Here is a 24,257-nt window from a genome sequence, read left to right on the forward strand (position 1 = left end):
GCCAATTCTTATTAACTAAGCTAAAATGTATTAGAAAAGAAAAGAGAGAGAGTGTTGGTTAAAAGATTAATAGACATATAGACTTGAATTCAATTCTTGAGGTTTAGATACGTAGTAGAGGTGAGCTTGTAGTTGCCAAAAGTCCTTTTAGAACTAGTCCATAGGTTATAGTCCAATGTTCATATTCAGGGTGGCTCCAGTCAATGAGTGAGAATCTCAATCCTTGTGGCTTAAGGATTCCCCCTTTTGAAACCCAAAGCAGATCTGAGATGAAGAAGGATCGTGTCCCAGGTTCTTATACATTTCCAGCAGCCTTTCAGCCTGAGAAAACAATAGGCTTAACTCTCCTTCCAAACGTCCTGGCTATTAGTACAGGGTAATTTATTCATTAAACAGTTCAAATACAGGTTACCACAACCTTCAAAGAGACACATAGACAATAATACTATGTCACTCAAGTATCATCATAAATGTTAATATTCCTTTCTTGCTTTGAATTAAAACTATACCAAGAGACAAGACTTGTTTGCTGACATCACAAGACCTGAGCAAACACCTCCCCTTCTACCTCTAACACTGCAGACTTGCATTTCAAAGCTCTGTTCATTTACATATCTTGCTAACCAGTTCTTAAGGTTCACCCATGGGTCAGGTCAGTTGGTGAGGTGAGTTAATTAACTCTTTCTGTCACCCTGTCACCTTTCAATGAAATATTACATTATACTTATAATGTCACAGTCACGGTGAGTCGACTGCTGCAGCTCCCCGTAGACGCTGACTGCGTCTCTCACGGAGCTGGAGTACAGCAGTCGAGGGGAGAGCACTCGATGTATTACATCTACACTAGATGTGATACATCGACCCCCGTTGGATCGATCGTTGCCCACCGATTCGGCAGGTGGTATAGACATACCCCGAGTATCTGGTGATTGGAGCTGGACCCCGGAGGGGGACACATTGAAGGAACCCAGGGGTTAAGGTGCCTCTATTGTCAACTGTCAGGGCTGCTGTGGCTTAGAGGAGGGTGCTTGACGCCTGGCAGGCTTAGGCGCCTCAAGCCTGGGAGGCGGGAGAAATGAAGCAGCTACGGCGTGCTCGGGGTGCTCATGCTTGGAGCAGGGGTGAGCTGGGGCGAGGGGGCTGCCGCAGGGGAGAGCGGGGGAGCTGCCACAAGAGGGACCCCTCAGGGTGGAGGGTGGGAGCTGCCACGGGTGAGGTGCCTCAGGGCGGGGGCGCGGGGTGGAGGGCGCAAGGTGAAAGTTTCGCCTAGGGATTGAAACATCCTTGCATGGTCCTGCCCCATGCCCTGCCTGCAGCCAGCTCTGCACTCCCTGCCCTGCCCTGTCCTGCCCGCAGCCAGCCTCTGTCTCCAGCCAGCCCTGCACCTTCTGCCCTGCCCACACCAGCTGCATCCTCCCTGCCCTGCCTGCCGCCAGCCCTGCAGCCAGCCCCTGACACACACCCTGCCCTGTCTCCAGTCAACTCCTGCCGCACCCCCCTGTGACCCTGCCCAAAGACAGCGAGCACCCACACACCCCTAGCCTGCACCAGCCCTGCACCCCCTGTCTGCAGCCAGCCCCGCATCCCCTGCCCTGTCTCCACCCAATCCCTGATGCACTCCCCTGCCTGAAGCCAGCCAGCCCTGCACCCTTTGCCCTGCCTGCAGCCAGACCCTACCTCCAGCCAACCTCATGTCCACTGGTGCCCTGCAGTTCCCAGGGCAGTAACCCTGCACATTTGCTTCAATGAGGGGGGCAGGGAGCAGCTGGGACCCACACATGTGCACACCCTAGGGTGACCAGACAGCAAGTGTGAAAAATCGGGACAGGGGGTGGGGGATAATAGGATCCTAGATAAGAAAAAGACCCCAAAATTGGGACTGTCCCTATGAAATCGGGACATCTGGTCACTCTAGCACACCCCCAGGACTCCTGAGTTCCATTACTGGGTTTGCTATTGGTTCCACTGCTGGTTGTTTTCCTTTTCCTGAGGGACTTTGGGCAAGTTGCTCCCCCCTTTAGGGCTCTGTCCCCAGCAGTCAAATGGGGATTTCATACTTTCCCGCTATTGGAAAGTGCTGGGAGAATCCCCCGGCAAAAGCTGCTCTGACAGTGCTAAGCAGCATCCGACCATTCAAGGTCGGAGCGCATTGCCCAGGAGGAATGTTTGGCTCTGGGGTTTCACTTCAGCCCAATCTAGAGAGAAGGGCCCAGCCATGGAGTTTGGCTCAAGAAGACCAAGTCTCCAATTTGTTAAGGGCATTTGGAATTCCAATCCTGCGCTCCAAAGTGCTTGATGTCAGTTGTAAATATTAGAAGCATGCTTTCCACTCCATTTTCCAATTCATTCATGAAAATATTGAATAGTACCGGACCCCGGACTGATCTCTGCCAGACCCACTAGGTACACCCTCTCTGTTTTACAGTCAAACCTGGAGAAGGGCTCCTGGAGTCCGGGCTTTCAACCAGCTCTGCACCCACATTACGCTGATTGCAGCTGGACTGCATTTCCCTCGTTTGCTTGTGAGAATGTCCTACGGGACTGTGTCAAAAGCCTTCGTAGCACCAAGCTAGATCCCATCTACTGTTTACCCACCTCCACCAGGCCCAGAAACCAACCAAAGAAGGAAAGAGGATTGGTTTGGAATGATTTGTTCTTGACAAATCCACGCTCACTAGTCCTAAGAACCAAATTATCCTGTAGGTGCTACTGACAAATGGATTGTTTAAGAATGTATTGCAGGATCTCTCCAGCTATGGAAGTGAGGCTAGCTAGTCTGTAAGTCCCAGGGGTCTCTTTGTTCCCCTTTGAAAGACAGGTCCTGTCTTGTTCATGGATGGGAAGATGTTCTTTTTCAGGGATCTCAGACGAGAACTGGGGCACAACACCTGGTTTGTTTAGGCCACAAAAACGGCGGCAGGAAACTCTTCTCTCCTGCTGGCAAAGAACCCCGGGTAACTAAAAGATAGGGACTCACATCCTTGAGTGGGCTTCAAAAAAGGCAGTGATTAAAAAGTTTGGCCCCGACCATTTCTTGTTTCCGCAGACTAGACATTTTAGCAAACTTTAGAATTCCTTGGTGCTAAAACACCGTGACACTCCCCTTTCTCTTTCACAGAGGGCTGTAACGCCCCTTATCTCACCGAGCCTCACGACCGCCCAGAGCTCGAGAATTGTCCCTGTTCCCATTGGACAGATGGGGAGGAGCCTGAGGTACAGAGAATGGAAGTGTCCTGTCATCAGATGGATCAGACTGAAGAGGTTTAAAACCTCCAGGAGTCTCTTACCTTCTAAACAGGGATGGCTGTTTTCTAGTAAAATCACTAAAAGGGAAGGAGAAAACTTGAAAGAGGTTCCTCCTTGCGCTCATATCCGTGAACCCGAATACTCTGTCAGTCCTCAAGGAGAGACCTGGAGAAGGAGACTTGCTGAAGCAAAGCCACAGGGGTCTCTGAGGTTTCCCTGGCCTCTCGCCCCTGTCCTGCCTGGCTGATGTCAGCATCTCTTTGTGAGGCCACCACCCCCCATCACCTGGGACCAATAGTCTGAGGTCCTGCAAAAGGCCTTTGTGATGTCACTGCCACACCCCTCCCTTGCTGTGCCAATATCCTGCCCCTGGCCAGGCCCTTTGGAGGTTTGAGCTACTCCCTGTGGTCACCCCACTCAAGGAGTGTTCATTCTAGGCAGCAAGCTGGCTAGATAGTAAAACTTCAGACGCTGCTTCCAATGCTACACTCAGTGTTTCAGAAATTAATCGACTTTATGGCCAGAAGAGACCATTAGAGCATCTAATCTGACCCCCTGCATATCACAGGACTCCTGTATGACACAAGAGCTACTTTTGGGGGAAAGGCATCTAGTCTTCATTGAATGAAATCAGGGAATGGAGATTCCACCACTTTCCTTGGTAGCTTGTTCCTGTGGTGAATCATCCTCGCTGTTGACTATTTGGGGCTTAGTTGTAACATGAATTTGTCTCTTTTCACCTTCCAATCATTGGGTCTTGTCATGTCTTTCTCTGCTCCATTCAAGAGCCCTTTAATACCCAATCTTTTCTCTCCATTAAGGCACTTCAACACTTCAGTGAAGTCACCTTTCAATCTTCTTTTGATAAGCTAAACAGATGGAGCTCTTTCAATAGCTCACTGGAAGGCATTTTTCTCCAGTCCTCAGAATATTTTGGTGGCTTTTTGCTGCCCCAGCTCCAATTTCACAGTATCTTTTTCAAATGAGGACACCAAAACTAGAGACAGTATTCCAATATCAGTCTCACTGATGCCGTGTCACCTCCTGTGATGTTATTGACATAATCTGTAACTTTATAGATCACCATTGTGACCACTGTTCTATATTTGCAGCCAATATGATAGAAAGGTTGTCGTGAAATGGGTCTATGGAGAGGTTCTGATTGGCTGATTATAATTATGCTATTTCTAGATGTGTATCATTTTTGTAGTTGATGTTATGAATATTGGCTCTATGCTGTCTGTATTCAAACTTGTGCTCTGCTTCCGAGGAACACCCCAGCCAGACAAGTTGGTGTCAGTTCTGCCTAGTCTGCTTGATGGCCCATTAAGGACCATAAGCTCTACAATCAACGCATTGAGAGAAGGCAGATACGCCTTGTGGCTGAGCAAGGTATGCAGGGACCTGCCTATGGACAAAATTCAAAGGTTTTTCTATGCCACGTGCTGGATAGAGTGTCCTTGGGACAAAGAAAGCAAAGACCACATGGCAAGAGACTGTAGAAGGCTGATGCCTCGTCTCCAATCCTGCTTCGTACCTCTGAAGGGACTTTGCTACAAACTGAAGCTCTGTACGAAGGACTGAATGCCCCATCCCAGCTGTGGATGGACTCCAGAGACTTGATTTGAACCTGTAGTTTATTCCATCACTGCTACAAGCCTGCACCAAGAACTTTGCCATTACTGTATGTGAAGGGTTAAAATTCATGTGCATTTTATATAACAACCTGGTCAATGGATTGTGCCAGCTCTTTTCCAGACCCAAAGTCCAGAGGATAATCAACGGACCAGAAGCCTAGCAAATAGTGACCAGCTAAAAGAAAGCTGGGTAAATAGAAAGCCTTGCTTGCTAAGATAGGCTTGGTCAGTAAATTGCCAGGTGTTAGAGCTAAGAACTAAAGAATTGTGTTTTATTCAGAGTTGCAGATTGAACAAAGAATCCCTTTTCCTGTTGTGTAAGTCTCTTCTGTAGGGAGACGTTCTTCCCACAGATCCAACCTTGAGTTTATGAAAAGTTGGCAGATGTCAGTATAAGATATGTCATCCTTCCACCACCCTTCCCAGGGACCAATGCCTGCCTTAAGGCACACAGAAAACAATCTTAATTGCCATATACTTTCACTGTTTCTTTGCTTTAACACCTAGGAATGTACCTGGAGGACAATCAAAGGAGTTGCTCCTTTCCTATGGACCTCAAATCAGAATTCAGCATAGATATTTTATACTAATAACTTTTTATCAAATTATTCATGAAATGTTAACTTGCTAACTTGAGACCATGGGTGGAGACATTATGTAACCTGTTAACCTTTGGCTACTGTGCTTATCATGTCTTGCTGCAAAACCTATTCCAGAGTTTGGAACTCCCTACCCCGTCACTTTCCCCCACCCATGGAAAACCTATATATTCTATTGTAATCAATTAACAGTGTCTCTGAGCTTAATAAGCAAGGTGACACTCTGCCAGTGCTGTGCGTAATAAACTCCTATTCTTGCCCTCTACAAGATGGAGATTTATGTCCTTCACAGACACCTGCTGAATAAAGAGGAGATTCAGCATCCAGCTTGGCTGAAAGTGTCTTCTCTCCCCACAGCTTGGTGATCTTCTGAGGAAATGGAGAAGACTGCCTTTGCCTAGCTGTACATCGCTTGCAAAAGAAACAAGTCTTTTTGGTGGCAAGTGTTGAAAGGAGCCATTAGACAAATGTGGAGACAGGAAAAATGTCCCCCAACTCAACTGGCATCTGTGGATGCTGAAGTCACAACACAAAGTGCTAAACAGTATATGAGCACAGGCTGGTGTCAGAAGAGTCTCTACCAAAGCCTTTTCCACCAGCAGGGGCCTCTCTGTGCACAGAACTCCTGGTAGTGTGATGGCTGCAGGCAGTGGAGAGCTCTATTTTGGCATCTCTTTATCAGTAAACATCTACAGAGGCTGTTTAAAGGTCTCTAGATAGTGATCTTTGGGAAGAGCTGTCTGAAGTGTCTTCCTAGTAACCAGGAGATCCTGGCTTGGCCTGCCAGTTTTTCCTTGCAAGTCTTGAGGGAAATGGGGAACATCTGTAGTTTGGAATTTGCAGGTGTTGTCTTAGACCATCAAATGGAACAGTTCCAAACATTTTCTTGAGACAGGCACCATGGCTTAGCTGGCTAAAGCACTTGTCTAGTAAACAAGAGATCCTGGGTTCAACTCCCAGTGGTGCCTTGCTCTGTGAGTTTTGTCTCCTCTGCTCACATTTTCCTGTGTCTTTCTAGGAAACAGAAGAGACCTCCCTTGGTATCCAAATCATTGCTTGCTAAGGAAAAGGCTTCTTGGGAGAGAAACATTGGAAAGAATCAAATCACAAGCCTGGAGTTGATGAAAAGGCTGCTGTGACTGGCATTGGCATGGTGGTTGCTTTGACTGCAATTGCTGCAACACAAAAGCCTGCACCACACGTCCTTGTGATTCGCTGGGGATGTCCACACACAGATGTCATGTCGTCTTCCTTTTGATTATCACTGATGAACAATGGGGCAGCTGGGAGAAAAGTCCCAGAGGCACTTGCCAGGTAAAGTGGAGGTTAGAGATGCAGAACCCAGTGGTGGTGCCTTGCCAAATGTGTCCACTCCTCCCACTTTTTGGTCAATCTTTTGAGGAAACAGAGAAGACTGCCTCTGCCTTGCAATGCAAATACTTGTAAAAGAAACAGGTCATTTTTTCTGACAAGTGTTGGAAGGAGGCACCTAAGAAACGTGGAGACAAGGAAAAGGTCATCGTAACTCAACTTGCATCCATGACTCTTGAGGCCACATCGCAGAGCACTGAGCACTGTACGACCACAGCTGGGGACAGAAGGGCCTTTTTTAAAGGCATTTTCCACTAGCAGGGTCTTCTCTGTGCACAGAATTCCTGATAGTTTGATGTCTGCTAGCACTGGAGATCACTATTTTGGCATCTCTCTCTCTCTCTCTCTGTCTCAGTGAGCACCTGCTGTGGTTGTTGAAAGTCTTTGATGGGATCTCTGGCATGCAACCTGAACAGTGGGACCCCTGAACCCTTTGTCCTACTACCTGGACTCCCTCTCACACATGTGATGCTGAGACAAGCTGTGAATCTCTGGCAGATATTGCACTTACACAGACATCCGTAGGTAGGGATACAGCCAACTGAATTACATGAATGCTTCTCCCAGCCACTCATAACACTAATGATAGAGAGTCGCCCCCCCACAGCTCTGCAGCCTTTTGCCCCTGGATCATACCATCTTGCCTTATCAGTGTGAGTTTATTACGCAGGGTCCACCCCTCCCTCCTATGAATAGTACATGAACCAGCCTTGTAATGGAGCTGAGATTTCCCAAGAACTTCAAGTAAAATGCACCAGTTTAAGTACAGCATAAAACAGATTTATTAACTACAGAAAGATGGAGTTTTAAGGATTATAAGTGGTAGGAATAAAAGATCAAAGTAAGTTACCATGGAAATTAAAGATAAATTCACAATCTAAACTTTACACCTGATTACACTAGGCTGTAGTTAGGTTATGCACACAGGAAGGCTTAATGCTCGAGCTGCTGCACATGCTGGGCAGGCTTAAGGCTGGGCTCCCATGGCAGGAGAGAAGAAGAAGACTCGGCCCCTGGAGGGGCAGGCTGGGGCTTCCTGGATCCCATTTGCTCACAGCCAGGGCCCTGCCCCCACTCCCAAGTCATCCATGGCGCCCCCAGGTCGGCCAGAATGGAGCAGCGGTTTTCACTGCACTATGTCCACTTATGGCTTACAGGCAATTCCCAGACTCACCACAGCCCACCATCTCAGCCAGAAAGGAGTCCACTCAGCCTCACCACTGCTTCTTTTCCTTCCACCCAGAACCCCGCTTCTCCTGGGCTGCAAGGAGCCATCCCTGGGATGCCAACAGGCAGCCACAGGGGTCTATCTCCCAGCAGCCAACCGCACCTCCATGGGTTCAGCCCTCAGAAAGGCAGGTGGGAGTTTCCTGGATCCCAGTTGCTCACAGCCAGCCCAGCCTCCACCTCTAAAACCATCAGTCATCCCCCCAGGTTGGCCATAAAGGAGCAGCCATTCTCCTCTTGGACTCAGCTTTGCTTGTTTTCCTTTCACCCAGAACCCCCCTTCTTCTCCAGGGCTGCAAGTAGCCATCCCTGGGAAGCCAAGAAGCAGGCATAGGATTCTGCATCCCAGCAGCCAACCACACCTCCCCAGGCTTTGCAGAATGAATGATGGTGCTCTACTAACCCCACTTAGCCACAATGATGTGCTTAGTTTCTGCCCTGCCTTTCTCAGCTTGACTTTCCTCTTTTGCCCCATTCCTGCCTCACTTCCTCCTTTGGCATGTCACGCAAAGGAGGCCAGCAGGAAGAGCCGGCGTCCACCAGCCAATCTCCAAGGGCAGAGGAGGCCAAGTCACAAGTATCTGAAAAGTAACATGCCTCACTTCTCTAGGTTCTCCAGCCTGACACCAAGGTGCTTTCTCCACTGCTGTCAGCACCTTCTGTCATGCAGGCGTCGGAGTTATCCCAGGGACAGGCCAATGGCAGAAGGAGGAGCGCCTTCCTGAACAGCAAGGGGATCTGGGAAAAGGAAACCAGCATGTTTTTGCCTAGCTTTGAACCAGCGACCTTTTGCGTGTAAGGCAAATGTGATAACCACTATACTACAGAAACTCCATCTGCTTGGCTGTTGCTCACCCTGCCCCAGCCCGATGGACAAACCTAGAGAATGTGGTGGCAGCCCTTCGATAGGTCAGCTGGCAGAGCAGAGGACTGGAGCCAGCACTCAGGAAGTCCTCCTTACCTCGCCCGTGTGACTCCAGCTTGAGGGAGCGCTTCTTCTTCTTCCCCTTGCTGACAAAGAGCAAGGGAAGAATGAAAGGTCAGGTGGGCCAACTCGGTGCAGAAGCCCATGTTGTCCTTTCCTCCTGCATAGCCTGAAATGAGGGACTCGTGGCAGTTAAAGGCCCTGCTGCACTCTCAGAAAACATCCCACCCCTGCACAAAGGGGGATAGAATAGCCTGTTAGTCTAGCACGCTCCCAACTGAACTACTTCAGCAGTTGCTAGGTTTCTTTTTGGCCTATTACTTTTCTGTCTGGGATGTTGTTGTCAGCTGTGGCACAGAAAAAGGACATCATTGCGAGTGACCCATGAAGACAAGATTCACTTTTGCCTTCTTTGTTCGGCTTTACTTGCTTCCTCACCCTATTCCTGCCTTAGTTCCTGTGTTACCTGAAGGCGACGGGGGCCCAGCAGTATGAGGAGGAAGTTGGGCAGGTAGACTCTGGTGGAAAAAGTCCTGCCACCACTTGCCACCCCACTCTCTTCTCCCAGCTTCACATATTGGCCACCAGGGACTTGGTGCCCAGCAGCGCAACGGAAGGCAGCAGACAGACCCACCCTCGCCTTGAAGCTCCAGCTCATTCAACCACATCTTCAGTCGCTGATGGCCAATGAGAGAGCGACATCACTTGCTATTTTAGCACTTGAAAATGCCATTGGCCAATCTTTGGATCTCTTTAATGCTGCGCTTCAGTTCATGATTGAAAGGTGAGAGAAGCGACCTTTCAACTAAAGGCCTGGGGTTAACATACTAACGCTGTCTCCTACTGTAACACTATTTAATCCTGGCCAGCCCTGTGCTGGTCACAGTTCCATTTCTAGATGTTAGTACGTTTCAGTTACCGTTAAAATTAAAAAGTTTCTATATGCTTAAAGAAAATGCATTTGTTTTATTTGCTTATATATGGCATGAATAAATACAGGTTTACAGAACCTAGCCTGCAAATTTAGCATCTTATATGACAGAGAAAATCATGCATCGAAATTGTACATCGAAATCATGTACTGAGCTACAAATGCAATGAAAAATTTTAACATATTGGGGGGGGGCACCGAAGACACGTCTTGCTTGGGGTGCCACTTGGTCTAGAGCAGACCCTGTCAGGGAGAACAGGAGTTAGTGTCACATGTCTATTTTCAGGCTGTAATCTGTGGGCACCCTGCTCTGCGGGAGGGATCGCAGTAGCACAGACTCAGGGCTGGAACAGGCCCCTGATTGAGGGGGTGGCTATATGGTTTACAGCGCTCTGATGTCTCAGACAATGTGTCTCTCCCAAAGCCTCGGATCTGCATCCCCAGAAGGCTCCTGTGCTGCCTCCGCTCCTTTCACCTTCTACAGAAAGGAGCAGCAGCAAGGGTCAGGGACTAGGTGTGTGGCAGAGGCTTCAGGAGCCCAGAGTGTTTGCCTGTCTGGGCATTTTGGCTGAGACCTCAGGGACACATTGTGTGCCAGAATCCCAGGCATCTGTATGAAAGGAGCATAAGGACTTAAGAGCAGCCAGGCTGGGTCAGACTGGGTCCATCTCGCCCAGTGTCCTGTCTTCCCATAGTGGCCAAAGCCAGGTGCCCCAAAGGGAATGAACAGAACAGGTAATCATCAAGTGATCTATCTCCTGTCACCCGCTCCTAGCAAACAGAGACTAGGGACACCTTCCCTGCCCATCCTGGCTCAGAGCATGTCCTCCATGAATCGATTTAGCTCTTTTTTTGAACCCTGTTATAGTCTTGACCTTCACAACATCCTCTGGCAAGGAGTTCCGCAGGTTGACTGTGCATTGTGTGAAAAAATACTTCCTTTTCTTTGTTTTAAACATGCTGCCTATTAATTTCATTTGGTGACCCCAAGTTCTTGTGTTATGAGAAGGAATAAGTAACACTTCCTTATTTACTTTCTCCACACCAGCCATGATTTTATAGACCTCTATCATATCCTCCCTTAGTCATCTTTTCTGCAAGCTGAAAAGTCCCAATCTTATTATTCTCTCCTCATATGGCAGACACTCCATACCCCTTTCTGAACCTTTTCCAATTCCAATAGATCTTTTCTGAGATAGCGTGACCCTATCTGCAAGCAGCATTCAAGATGTGGGCGTACCATGGATTTATACAGTGGCAATAAGATTTTCTCTCTCATTTTCTATCCCTTTCTTAATGACTCCCAACATTCTGTTTGCTTTTTGACGGCTGCTGCACACTGAGTGGATGTTTGCAGAGAACTATCCACAGTGACGCCAAGATCTCTCACTTGAGTTGCAATAGCTATTTTACATCCCATCGTTTTATATGTAGAGTTGGGATTATGTTTGCCAATGTGCATCACTTTGCATTTATCAGCATTGAATTTCATCTGCCATTTTGTTGCCCTTTCACCCAGTTTTGTGAAATCTCTTTTTAGCTCCTCACAGGCTACTTAACTATCCTCAGTAGTTTTGGATCATCTGCAAATTTTGTCACTTCGCTCTTTAGCAAATCATTTATCAATATGTTGACTAGTCCTGGTCCCAGTACAGACACCACTTGTTACCTGTTTGCATCCTGAAAACTGACCATTTATTCCTACCCTTTGTTTCCTAGCTTTTAACCAGTTATTGATCCATGTGAGGACCTTCCAGAGGTGAAAGTAAGTCCATCCAGTCCAGTATGGGATACCGGCAAGAGTGGGTATGCTGTGCCAGCCCAGCCTGGCTTCCCCAGGCTGGTGATTTAAAGGGCCCAGGGTTCCCTGCAGTGGCCGGAGCCCCGGGCCCTTTAAATCATCTCCCAAGCCCCCCTGCTGGAGCCCCCGGGAGCAAATCACTGCCGTGGAACGCTGCTCTCTCCCGAGCTACAAACACAGAGCAGGGGCGGCAAGAGCTTCCTTACAGTGGGAGGGGGCATCGTTGTCTGAACTGTGGCACTCCCATGACACCCCTTCCCCAGGAACCCACATTCACACCACCCTTCCCCCCTAGGCCACACCCACAGAACGCCTCTTCCCCCTTAAGACTCCACCCTTCCCCCCACTCCATCACTGGTCCTAACAGCTGGTAAACAGTGGTGGAGCCACAGCCCTCTAACCCCCTGTTTCAGCACCCCTGACACAGAGCTAAGCAGGCAGCAGTGTGTGTGTGTGTGTGTGTCTGTGTGTCTGTGTGTGTGTGTGTGTGTGCGCGCGTGTGTGTGACAGAGCCTGCTGTGCTGACCTGAGCCAGTGAGGGAAGCAGGGGCTGATGCTGGGGCTGTCTCCCTCCCCCTGCCTCAGGACTGGTTGCTTGCAGCAGCTGTCTGGACTTAGAGACAGTGTGCCCACACACCCACTCTCCCCCTACACACCCAAACACACTCTCTACCCCAACAGGCACATTGCAGTTGAAAAGCAGCTGGCAATCTAGTAGGATTCCCATAGAACAATGGGATAGAGAAACCTGCGTCATGTGATGCTGTACCAGCCATGAGGTCTTGCAAACCCTTCCCAAAACACCTGCAGCCAGTTGCACAGCTACCCACAATGCACTGCTCTCTGTGGCCATCCAAGATTCTAGCATGGATGTGCTCTGGTGACACAAGGGGCATAGTGTGGACATGCAACTGTTTAATTAAAACACTTTAAAGCCACATTACCCAATAGTGCAGACATAGCTTGAGAGTGAGACAAGACCCAGCTCCCTTGAAACTAAAGAACCACAGCTTCCCCCATAGTTGACAGGATTTGAACCTGTGCTGGGAGATCCCAATGGATTGCTAGTCCATCGCCTTAACCACTCAGCTATAACTACTTGCTGGAGATGGGTCTCTCACTACACTCTAGTTCTGTTCTCAATCTGTGATCAATTCCAGTTGTTCCCTCAGACCAGCTTCCACAACACACACTGCTGTGCCATTGTGTAAGTGTGTCCATGGCTGAACTGCGAGAATTCCTGCTCATTTCCCTTCTGGCTGGAGCATGAGGAGAGTGTGTTTGTGGCCAATGACGTTCCTGTAGATTGTTGTCCATTTCCTGCCTTGATCATTCAGACAGTTTCTTTACCATCATATCCCCAGCACATCAGGGATTGTAATAGCAGAGGGTAGGTTTTCTCCTGGGCACTGAGCTTTGCTAGGGGATTGGTGGCTCCTTTCTTTCCTCACTCGGGAGTAAACTCAGCTTTTTATTCCATCCTTGATGTTTCAAGGCACAACAACAGATGACCAAGGAAAGAGGTGAAAAGGACAGGCCTCAGGGGAGGGGCAGAGAGGTGCAAGTGGTGGGCAGGGCCGGTCTCATGGGTGGGGCAAAGAGGTGTGGGTGGTGGACAGGGCAGGTCAGGGGAGGGGATAGAGAGGTGTGAGTGCTGGGCAGGGCTGGTCTTAGGGGAGGGGGCAGAGAGGTTTGGGCAGGGTGAGTCTCAGGGGAAGGGCAGAGAGGTGGGGGTAGCAGGCTGACCTTGGGGGTGGGAATGGACAGACACAAGGAGGCTTTCGGGGAGAAGAGGAGTGAGCAAAATGTGGACCAGCAGGCCTCAGCTAAAGAGAAAGAGCAGGGGTGGGAGAAGGGCCAAATGGGAGTGAGAGCAGAGCACAGGTGGGCCCTCAGAGGGAGGAGAATGAGTCAAGGGGGTGGAGTGGGCAGGGCTGCCCAGAGGATTCAGGGGAGCCTGGGGCAAAACAATTTTGTGGGCCCCTTCCTTAAAAAAATGTTGCAATACTCTAGAATACTATATTCTCATGGGGGCCCTGCAGGGCCTGGGGCAAATTGCCCCACTTGCCTCCTCTCTGGGTGGCCCTGCCCTCATCCTCTCCTCATAAGTCCCCTGCCCCCTAATCATTTTTGTTGCCCTCCCCTAGACTCTCTCCAATTTGTTTCTGTAGTGGTAGGGCGAAAACTGGACGCAATGCTCCAGATGTGGCCTCACCAGCCCCGAATAGAGGGGAATAATCACTTCCCTTGATCTGCTGGCAATGCTCCTACTGATCCAGCCCAATGCGACCAGTTACTCATATTGAATGCAGACCCACCAATATTTGATCAATTGGTTCCTGTCCATTCAGAAGGTTCTTTCCTACTTGTTCATAAAGAATGAAGATGCTCTAAGCAGAGGGGAGAGAGCTGTCCCGTCCGTGTAGTTAATCCATCTCCCCAAGAGGTGATAGCTATGTCACTGGGGGAAGCTATGTGGGTGGGCGTGCAAGCTGTGGTAGCTCCATGTATCTATAAGTTTAATGAAACCCCATTTTTAAAAACACTGTGGTCTGGGAACAGAACAGGAGATCTCTGAGGCAGGGCCTGTCCTTCAAAATCTTTAAGATCACTGACTTACCTCCACAGCAGCCATGGGGGTGTAGCTCAGAGGTAGAGTGTTTGACTGCAGATCAAGGGGTCCTTGGTTCAGATTCAAGTGCCCCCTTACAAACCTCTTCCTTCAACCAAAATAATGGCTTTTCCATTACGTTGAGGAGTTCCACTGAATAGGGATCCCTGAAATGAATGGAAACACTCAATATCTTCCTGTGCAAATGCATAAAAACCTAGCAAACATGTGCCTCCACTGAAATCAGTTCCAATCCTCTACAGGATTAGAGAATGCTTATTGAGGTTGCAGGAAGCAAACCATCCCGATATGCAGAAAGAATAGTAAATTTGGCAGGGAACCACCTTGACTTAACAGTGAAATCCTTGCTGATCTTGAACACAAAAAAGAAACTTACAAGAAGTGGAAGATTGGACAAACGACCAGGGAGGAGTATAAAAAGATTGCTCAGGCATCCAGGAGTGAAATCAGGAAGGTCAAATCACACTTGGAGTTGCAGCTAGCAAGAGATGTTCAGAGTAACAAGAAGGGTTTCTTCAGGTATGTTAGTAACATGAAGAAAGTCAAGGAAAGTGTGGGCCCCATACTGAATGAGGGAGATAACTTAGTGGACAGAGGATGTGGAAAATACTAATGTACTCAATGCTTTTTTTGCCCCTGTCTTCACAAACAAGATCAGCTCCCAGACTGCTGCACTGGGCAGCACAGCATGGGGAGGAGGTTGTCATAAACAGATAGCTAAGGGTTAATATCTCTTACACCTGGAAAGAAGTAACCTGAAACACCTGACCAGAGGACTAGTCAGGAAACCAGACTTTTTCAAATCTGGGTGGAGGGAAGTTTGTGTCTGAGTTCTTTGTCTTGTGTCTGTCTCTCTCTCGGCTATGAGAAGATTTCTGTTTCCTGCTCTCTAATCTTCTGTTTCCAAGTTGTGAGTACAGAGATCATAAAACAATAGGGGTTATTGTTTTTTTTTCTTTTGTATTTACATGGTGTAGTTGCTGGAATGTTTTGAATTGTATTCTTTTTGAATAAGGCTGTTTATTCATATTTCTTTTAAGCAATTGACCCTGTATTTGTCACCTTAATACAGAGAGACCATTTTTATGTATTTTTTCTTTCTTTTTATATAAAGCTTTCTTTTAAGACCAGTTGGAGTTTTTCTTTAGTGGGGAACTCCAGGGAATTGAGTCTGCAGCTCACCAGGGAATTGGTGGGAGGAAGAAGTCAGGGGAAAATCTGTGTGTGTTAGATTTACCAGCCTGACTTTGCATTCTCTCTGGGTGAAGAGGGAAGTGCTTGTGTTTCCAGGACTGGAAATAGGAGAGGGTGGAATCCCTCTGTTTAAATTCACGGAGCTTGCTTCTGTGTATCTCTCCAGGAACACCTGGAGGGGGGAAGGGAAAAGGTTTATTTCCCTTTGTTGTGAGACTCAAGGGATTTGGGTCTTGGGGTCCCCAGGGAAGGTTTTTTGGGGGACCAGAATGCCCCAAAACACTTACTTTTTTGGGTGGTGGCAGCTTTACCAGGTCCAAGCTGGTAACTAAGCTTGGAGGTTTTCATGCTAACCCCCATATTTTGGACGCTAAGGTCCAAATCTGGGAATAGGTTATGAAAGAGGTGACCAGCCCTCTGTGGAGAAAGAAGTGGTTTGGGACTATTTAGAAAAACTGGAGATGAGCACATGTCCATGGGGCTGGATATGCTGCATCTGAGGGTGCTAAAGGAGTTGGTGGATGTGATTGCAGAGCCATTGGCCATTATCTCTGAAAACTCATGGCGATCGGAGGAGGACCTGGATGACTGGAAAAAGACTACTGTAGTGCCTATCTTTAAAAAGGGAGGAAGGAGGATCCGGGGAACTACAGGCCAGTCAGCCTCACCTCAGTCCCTGGAAAAATCATGGAGTAAGTCCTCAAGGAATCAATTTTGAAGCACTTAGAGGAGAGGAAAGTGATCAGGAACAGTCAGCATGGATTCACCAAGAGCAAGTCATGCCTGACTAATCTAATTGCCTTCTTTGAGGAGATAACTGGCTCTGTGGATGAGGGGAAAGCAGTGGATGTGTTATTCCTTGACTTTAGCAAAGCTTTTGATGTGGTCTCCCACAATATTCTTGCCAGCAAGTTAAAGAAGTAAAGGCAGGATGAATGGACTATAAGATGGATAGAAAGCTGGCTAGATCGTCAGGCTCAATGGGTAGCGATCAATGGCTCCATGTCTACTTGGCAGCCGGTTTCAAGCGGAGTGCCCCAAGGGTAGGTCCTGCGGCCAGTTTTATTCAATATCTTCATTGATGATCTGGAGGATGGTGTGGATTGCACCCTCAGCAAGTTTGCAGATGACACTAAACTGGGAGGAGTGGTAGATATGCTGGAGGATAGGAATAGGATACAGAGGGACCTAGACAAATTAGAGAACTGGGCCAAGAGAAACCTGATGAGGTTCAACAAGGACAAGTGCAGAGTCTTGCACTTAGGATGGAAGAATCCTTCTTTAGAGGTTTTTAATCTCCTTCTTTAGAGGTTTTTAAGGTCAGGCTTGACAAATCCCTGGCTGGTATGATTTAGTTGGGGATTGGTCCTGCTTTGAGCAGTGGATTGGATTAGATACCTCCTGAGGTCCCTTCCAACCCTGATATTCTATGATTATATGATTAGATGCACTAATGGTCTCTTCTGGCCATAAAGTCGACTAATTTCTGAAAACCTGAGTGTAGCATTGGGAGCAGCATCTGATGTTTTCCTGTCTAGCTGGCTTGCTGCCTAGAACTAATGTTCCTTGAGTGGGGTGATCCACAGGGAGTAGCTCAAACCTCCAAAGTGCCTGGCCGGGGGCAGGAGAGTAGCACAGCGAGGGAGGGGTGTGGTAGTGACATCACAAAGGCCTTTTTACAGGACCCCAGACATTGGTCAAAGGTGGTGGGGAGGTAGTGACTTCACAGAGAGGTGGTGACCTGACTGACATCAGCCAGGCAGGACAGGGGCAAGAGGCCAGGGAAACCTCAGAGACACCTGTGGCTTTGCTTCAGCAAACCTCCTTCTCCAGGTCTCTCTTTGAGGACTGAGAGAGTACTCGGGTTCATGGCCGTGAGTGCCAGGAGGAACCTCTTTCGAGTTTTCTCCTTCCCTTGTAGTGATTTTACTAGAGACCAGCCGTCCCTGTTTAGAAGGTAAGAGCCTCCTGGAGGTTTGAAACCTGTTCAGTCTGATCCATTTGGTGACAGTTGAATTCTAGGCATGGAAAACACAAGCTTAAGGAGGCAGAATTTTATTGTGCACCTGGGATTTTGTCCCTTAGAATCGCTGGGGACATTAGGGTTTGTCCTTTTTGTTTCACCTTTTCCTCCCTCCCTCCCTCCCTCCCTCCTTTCTCTTCATCTCTTGCTTCTTTTCTCCTTTCTCCTGTTCCATTCCCAACAACAGGAGGGGTGTGTGTGTGCGTGTTGTGGGGGAGTGCTCTGCAGCTCCCACTGTCGGAGGTCCACCCAAAAATGTTGGGCTGAACTAGTGCTCAGGCAGTGATTCCCACCAGTGACCTAGGCCATCCTTCGGGCTTCATGGTGAGAACCCTCAGCCTCTCGTCCTCAGTCTCTACCCTGATTGGCTGAGCAGGGGGTTATTGACAGGGAGGAGACTCAGGTCCTTGTTCTCTTTTAAGACCAAGTAAATAAGTCATAACCAGTTCTATGTTTGATGAATTTTGCTGCTTCTCTGCATTAATTGTCTCTGAGCAGTTCATGATTCTAACATTGCAGTTCTCCTCAAATATTTGCTAAATAATTACTGTGCACTGTTGTTGGTCTGGAGCTCATCTGAGAGCATTTTATTCAGGTCGTTCAATGTCTGAAATTCATGATCCGAGGGTTAGTTTGAAAATCAGGGCTTTTGGATCCTATTCCCAACTCTGCCACTGACTGGCTGTGTGACCTAAGACAAGTCAATTCTCCTTTCTCAACCTTAGCTTCTCCCTCTTTCAAGTAGGGATAATAATGATCCGCTCCTACCTACTTCATGGTGGATAGAGGATGGGGATCCATTGGAGAGTGTCACTTGGAGGAGTGCATAATATGAAGTGTCCTATCACGTTTACTCAGAGCAGATTAACACATAATAGCTGAAACAGTTTATTTGATTTGTATTTTTTTATTTTGAAATTGTTAAGAGCAGCAATGACAGCTCAGATTGAAGCATCTTACCTAATTTTTGAAATCCTGCCACAAGAGGGGACCCTGAGGGTGGAGGGGGAGCTGCCATGGATGGGGCACCTCAGGGCAGGGACCCATGTGTGGGTCCCAGCTGCTCCCTGCCCCCCTCATTGAAGCAGATGTGCAGGGTTACTGCCCTGGGAACTACAGGGTACCAGTGGACATGGGGTTGGCTAGAGGTAGGGTCTGGCGGCAAGCAGGGCAAGGGGTGCGGGGCTGGCTGGAGACAGGGGTGTGTGGGACAGGCTGGCTGACTTCAGGCAGGGATGCAGGGGGGTGCGGCAGGGGTTGGCAGGGCTGGAGATATAGGAGTACAGGACTATCTGGCTTCAGGCAGGGGGTGTGGCAGGGGTTGGCTAGAGCCAGGGCAGGGGGTGTGGCACTGGCTGCAGGCAGGGCTGGGGGTGCAGGGCTGGTGCAGGCTGGGGGGGTGCGGGGGCTGGCTAACTTTGGGTAGGGCCACATGGGGGTGTGGCAGGAATTGGCTGGAGACAGGGCGGGGGGTGTCAGGGGCTGGCTGTGAGGCTGGCTGCAGGCAGGGCAGGGAGGATGTGGCTGGTGCGGGCAGGGCAGGGGGAGCTGGATTAGCTGCAGACAGGGGCTGGCTGCAGGCAGGGCATGGGGCAGGGCTAGTGCAAGAATGTTTTGCGCCCTAGGCAAAACTTCTACCTTGCACCCTCCCCCCCGGTGTCCCTGCCCTGAGGTGCCCCATCCATGGCAGCTCCCCCCTCCACTCTCAGGGTCCCCTCTTGTGGCAGGATCCCCGCTCTGCCCTGCGGCACCCCCCCTCACCCCAGCTCTCCCCTGTTCTGAGCACGAGCACCCCGAGCACGCCGTGGTCGCTTCACTTCTCCCGAGTCCCAGGCTTGCGGCGCCTAAGCCTGCCAGGCAGTCAAGCACCCTCCTCTGAGCCACAGCAGCCCTGACAGTTGACAATAGAGGCACCTTAACCCTTGAGTTCCTTCAATGTATCCCCCTCCGGGGTCCAGCTCCGATCACCAGATACTCGGGGTATGTCTATACCACCTGCCAAATTGGTGGGCAGCGATAGATCCAGCGGTGGTCGATATATCACGACCAGTGTAGATGCAATACATCGAGTGCTCTCCCCTCGACTGCTGTACTCCAGCTCGGTGAGAGACGCAGGTAGAGTCTACGGGGAGCTGCAGCAGTCGACTCACCACGACGAAGACACCACAGTAAGTCAATCTAAGTATATCGACTTCAGCTATGTAATTCATGTAGCTGAAGCTGCGTAACTCAGATTGATCCACTCCCCTAGGGTAGACCAGGGCTCAGAAAAATCCCAGCTCCTCTCTGCCCAAAGCAATGGTACCTCCCAGCTTACCAGTTTTACTGGTATCAAACACAGCACTTGAGCACAGTTATCGAACAAATGGAAATTTCTGTACCAAGGGACAGAGATTTAAACAGAAACAAATGTGAGTGATGGAAACCAACCGCTACCAACAAAACAAAATCACAAAATGCAACCAACACTTTTTAATAGCTCCCTTCCCTATCTAAGTAGACTGAAGTGTGAGGTGACAGTCTATTGCACTGATAGCTAGTCCCTAGGAGCCATGCCCCTGCCTTTCTTGAAGCACCACTGGTCAGTAGTGATCTCCTTGGTGAATGGACCCAGAGTGTTTCTCTCCACCCTGTCATAAACTGAATCAGTCTTTTGTGTATATTCACAGAATGGACCATTTCCTCATTGTCATATTGTCCTTTTCACTTCCACAGGGTTTCGATGTCTATAATTTATGTTTGATAGTTTTCCACTGGCTTTTCTGGGCTGGTGCAAAGGTTGACAATGCAGCAATACATCGCGTAACTGGCTAGCAAGGGACGGGTGACAATTCCCTCCCACTTGACTAGGCTGTCCCCAACAAGACCTATGATTGGGGTGACTCACTTTCATGACAATAGCATATGGGCATAATTTTCCATCTACTTACATGACTCCTTCAACAGGACTCATACACACCTCTTGCAGTGATCAGGAGTAACAATAATTTACAAGCTTTCACTAGAGATGTCACTGCTAAGCTTCCTGGATAAATATCATAAAAATTAGTGCATCAGGTGTGAAGAGTTTGTCAGGTCTGAGACAGGAGTTTCTTGTGAATTACTTTAACCTCTTTGCCAATTGGCACCAAAGAGCTTTTATCACACATGCACTGAGCTATACAGTCACACCCTGATAGAACAGAAAGGCCAACGCAAAAAACAGAGAGAAGAACAATAAGATACTAAAATGACAATGGTTGGAACTCAACATTTCTCTCAGTCTTTGGACTGATGGGTACTAAGAGCTTTTCCCTCAGTTGAACCAAGTGATCGGATACCTGGCTCAGGCCTCCATAGTAGCAAGCTTTCTCACATATAGGGAGATGGGTCAAAATTGGAATTGATGTCATGACTTGATTCTCAAAGGGGATCGATCTGTCTAAGGCTGTGTCTACCCTTCAAACATTGGAAATATTCTTCTGACAACCTAACACTGTCTAGACTGGGGCTTAGGTCACATTAACTACTTCTCTCAGAGGACTGGATTTTTCACACTACTGAGAGATGTGGCCATGTCAACATAGCTTTTCAGTGTAGACCAGCCTTTGGATGGTTTTTTGATATGAAAGACAATGGACTTCAGCCTTTTCCTTGGTATTTGATGGTTGACAACTGCAGCTTTCCTACCTGTTGGACACATCCTATAACAGATGTCAGGCCTCTCCTTTGCAAATTAGAGAAGTGGGGAAGTCAGTGACCCTTACAGCGTAAGTGGGTAAAAAGTTATACAACTTGTCTCCTCGAGTTTTCCTTTTAATAGAAATTGACTTTGAAGCTAAGCAAAATGTGTTCTATTTGAAATACAAAAAATAAAATCTATACAGACCCAATATTCTCTTATACACTAACACCTATTCTCCAACCCCAACCTTTGGAGTGAGGTTTTCTACCAGAACTCCCTGCACTACAGGGGGTAAATTATATCAAAGTAACTTTTGAAGATTAGCCATCATTTCCTGTACAATTAAAAAAAGAAAAAAACAAGACAACTTTCAGTTTTCCAAAATAATTCAGATTATCAAACAATTAGTCTCTTACTCTTTAACCAATAACCACCTATAATTTCATTTTCATTGGCAACATTAACCCATTCAAAAATCACAAATTCTTGTCATATATGTTAGTTTTCTTTTAATCCTCATTGCCAACACCTGAACCTTGGCTCAAGTTGTGGTTTGTCCCAGCACTTCTGAGAGTTCATATCTCTCTGGTTCTTCTGCCATGCGTGTTGGTGGAAGGCGTCTCCAATGTGGGAATGTTTGCATCCTGAGGAAAAATACCTCTCTTGTCACACTTTAAATCTTTTAAAGTAGTAGGAGGTAGGGGAGAAGTGATGTAAGTGCATAAAACAAGAAAAAACTGTCTGATCTTCACTACAGATATTTATTGGTATAATTATTGCTCACGGATGTGAAAAATAGAGACAGCTGAGCAGCGCAGTTACACAGCTCTAATCCCCTGTGTAGATAGCGCTACATCAGCAGGAGAGCTTCTCCTGCCAACACAGCCAACTGAGACAATATTGATTTAAACAACTGAACTACACTTTGCTCATATGCACTTCCCTCAGTTACTGGGGGGGTCTGCTGTTGTTCCCCATTTCCAAGTGGAGATTTTAAATCACTGCTGTGTCTCTGTTAGCATGGCCAGTAAACTGGAGAGTTCTCTCCTGATGACAGAGCTGCACTTGAACTTTCTCCATGTCATCATGGAAGGATGGGGGAAAAGCAAAGCTGGAGTGAGAAATGATGACTTTAGCAAATGCTCATTTGTCTTCAATTCTCCAATAAATCTGAGCTGAACTAATATCTAATTGTGTAACCACACAGCCATCAAGAAAGATAGAAACCCACATCACAGAGAGATAGAATACAGGATGGCTATTTTTAAATCTGTGATTGTGTGTCCAAGGAGACTGAACTGTTATCCTATAGGTTTTTGTATATTGCTTATGCTCCAAAACGTTTTTTAGTTTATAAGGTGCCACAGGACTCTGCCGCTTTTAACATTTCCTTCCAGTATCACAGAGGCTGAAATAACACTTTTTTTCCTGCTCTTGCTCCTCTTCATTTAAATATATTGGAAAGCTCCCATGATAACTGCTCTTCAGCACAACCCAAAGGAACGTGAGAACAACTGGCAATGATACAATCCGCATCATTGGTGACCCTCTAACAATACCTTTGCAATAGGAGGAATGGTATAAATCTGATCCTCCCTTGTTTCTTATGGGAGGGCTGTCATAAACAGATAAGTAAGAGTTAATAGAACAGAAATATGTCAGGTCTCTTTTGCCTGTAAAAGGTTAACAAGATCAGTGAGCCTGGCTGTCACCTGTCCAGAGGACCAACCAGGGGACAGAATACTCTGATATCTTGAGGGAGGGAAGTTTGAGTGTGTGCTGTTAGAATTTGTTTGTTGTTCACACTGGGAGCTCAGAGGGACCAGACGTGCAACCAGGTTTCTCTCCAATCTCCCTGATACTATTCTGAACTTATAAGAACCTGTAAGTACTTGGTAGATAAGGCAAGTTAGGCTTATGTTTGTTTTCTTTATTTGCAAATGTGTATTTGGTTGGAAGGAGTTCAAATTTGTATTTTGCTGAAAGGATTCTAATTTGTACTTGTATACTTAGACTGGGAGGGTATTCCCAGTGTCTATAGCTGAAAGACCCTGTAACATATCCCATCTTAAATTTACAAGGATAATTTTTACTGTTTTTTCTTTCTTTAATTAAAAGCTTTTCTTGTTTAAGAACCTGATTGTTTTCTTTATTCTAGTGAGACCCCAGGGGACTGGGTCTGGATTCACCAGGGAACTGGTGTGGAGAAAGGAGGGAAGGGGGAGAGAAAGGTTAATTTCTCTCTGTGTTAGGATTATTTTTCTCTCTCAAGGAGAGTCTGGGAGGGGGAGAGAGAAGGAGGGGGGAAGGAAAATTTTCTTCTCTGTTTAAAGATTCAAGGAATTTGAATCATAGTAATCTTCCAGGGTAACCCAGGGAGGGGAAGGCTGGGAGAGACAATGGTGAAGGAAAGCGTTTACTGTCCTTGTGTTAAGATCCAGAGGAACTGGGTCTTGGGAGTCCCTGGGCAAGGTTTTGGAGGGACCAGAGTGTACCAGGCACTGAAATTCCTGGTTGTTGGCAGTGCTACAAGTCCGAAGCTGGTAATTGAGCTTAGAGGAATTCATGCTGGTACCCCATCTTTTGTACGCTAAGGTTCAGAGTGGGGAATTATACCATGAGAAGGGCACACTCGAACTACTCATGGCAGAATGGAGTTGACAGAAAGGACAAATGGGTCCACCTCAAAGAGTCAAACTGCAAAATGCAAAACTGGGCCACTCATCTGGACAAGCTGAGGGATATCGGTGCTTCAAGCAGTTCAAAAAGCTTTTAAAAGTTACTCTGTGGTAATCAGCAAAAGTATTAAAGTATTGATAGCCCTAGAGGGTTTTATAGTGTTGATCCCCCGTGCAGATTCCCTGACGGCTCACGTGGGCTCAGTGGCAAGACGAGGTTTTCCCACATTCACTGCTTCCATTGGGTCGCTTACCTGTGTGGATTCTCTGATGTCTAGAAAGGTGAAAGCTGTGAAGGAAGCTTTTCCCACACTCCCGGCATTCATAGG

At 47.7% G+C, this 24,257-nt stretch overlaps 1 protein-coding gene, 1 long non-coding RNA gene and 2 other non-coding genes across 4 annotated transcripts in view; 1 reads left to right on the forward strand and 3 right to left on the reverse strand.

Moving 5' to 3' along the window:
- LOC127039356 (zinc finger protein 883-like) overlaps positions 1-24,257 on the reverse strand; it is a gene marked incomplete at its 3' end in the record, with an annotated part of 70,375 nt that overhangs the window by 43,476 nt on the left and 2,642 nt on the right. The gene's annotated exons all lie outside the window — the stretch shown is intronic.
- On the forward strand, positions 6,377-6,450 carry TRNAT-AGU (transfer RNA threonine (anticodon AGU)). The gene has a single exon. It is a non-coding gene; the product is annotated as a tRNA-Thr (tRNA).
- LOC127039517 (uncharacterized) lies at positions 9,952-14,642 on the reverse strand. The gene is made up of 2 exons (XR_007771095.1): positions 14,358-14,642; positions 9,952-10,179 (listed from the first exon to the last, which is right to left on the reverse strand). It is a non-coding gene; the product is annotated as an uncharacterized LOC127039517 (long non-coding RNA).
- On the reverse strand, positions 12,755-12,836 carry TRNAA-AGC (transfer RNA alanine (anticodon AGC)). Its single transcript has one exon. It is a non-coding gene; the product is annotated as a tRNA-Ala (tRNA).

The sequence above is a fragment of the Gopherus flavomarginatus genome, chromosome 23 (genome assembly GCF_025201925.1).
Source record: "Gopherus flavomarginatus isolate rGopFla2 chromosome 23, rGopFla2.mat.asm, whole genome shotgun sequence".
NCBI classification, from domain to species: domain Eukaryota; kingdom Metazoa; phylum Chordata; order Testudines; family Testudinidae; genus Gopherus; species Gopherus flavomarginatus.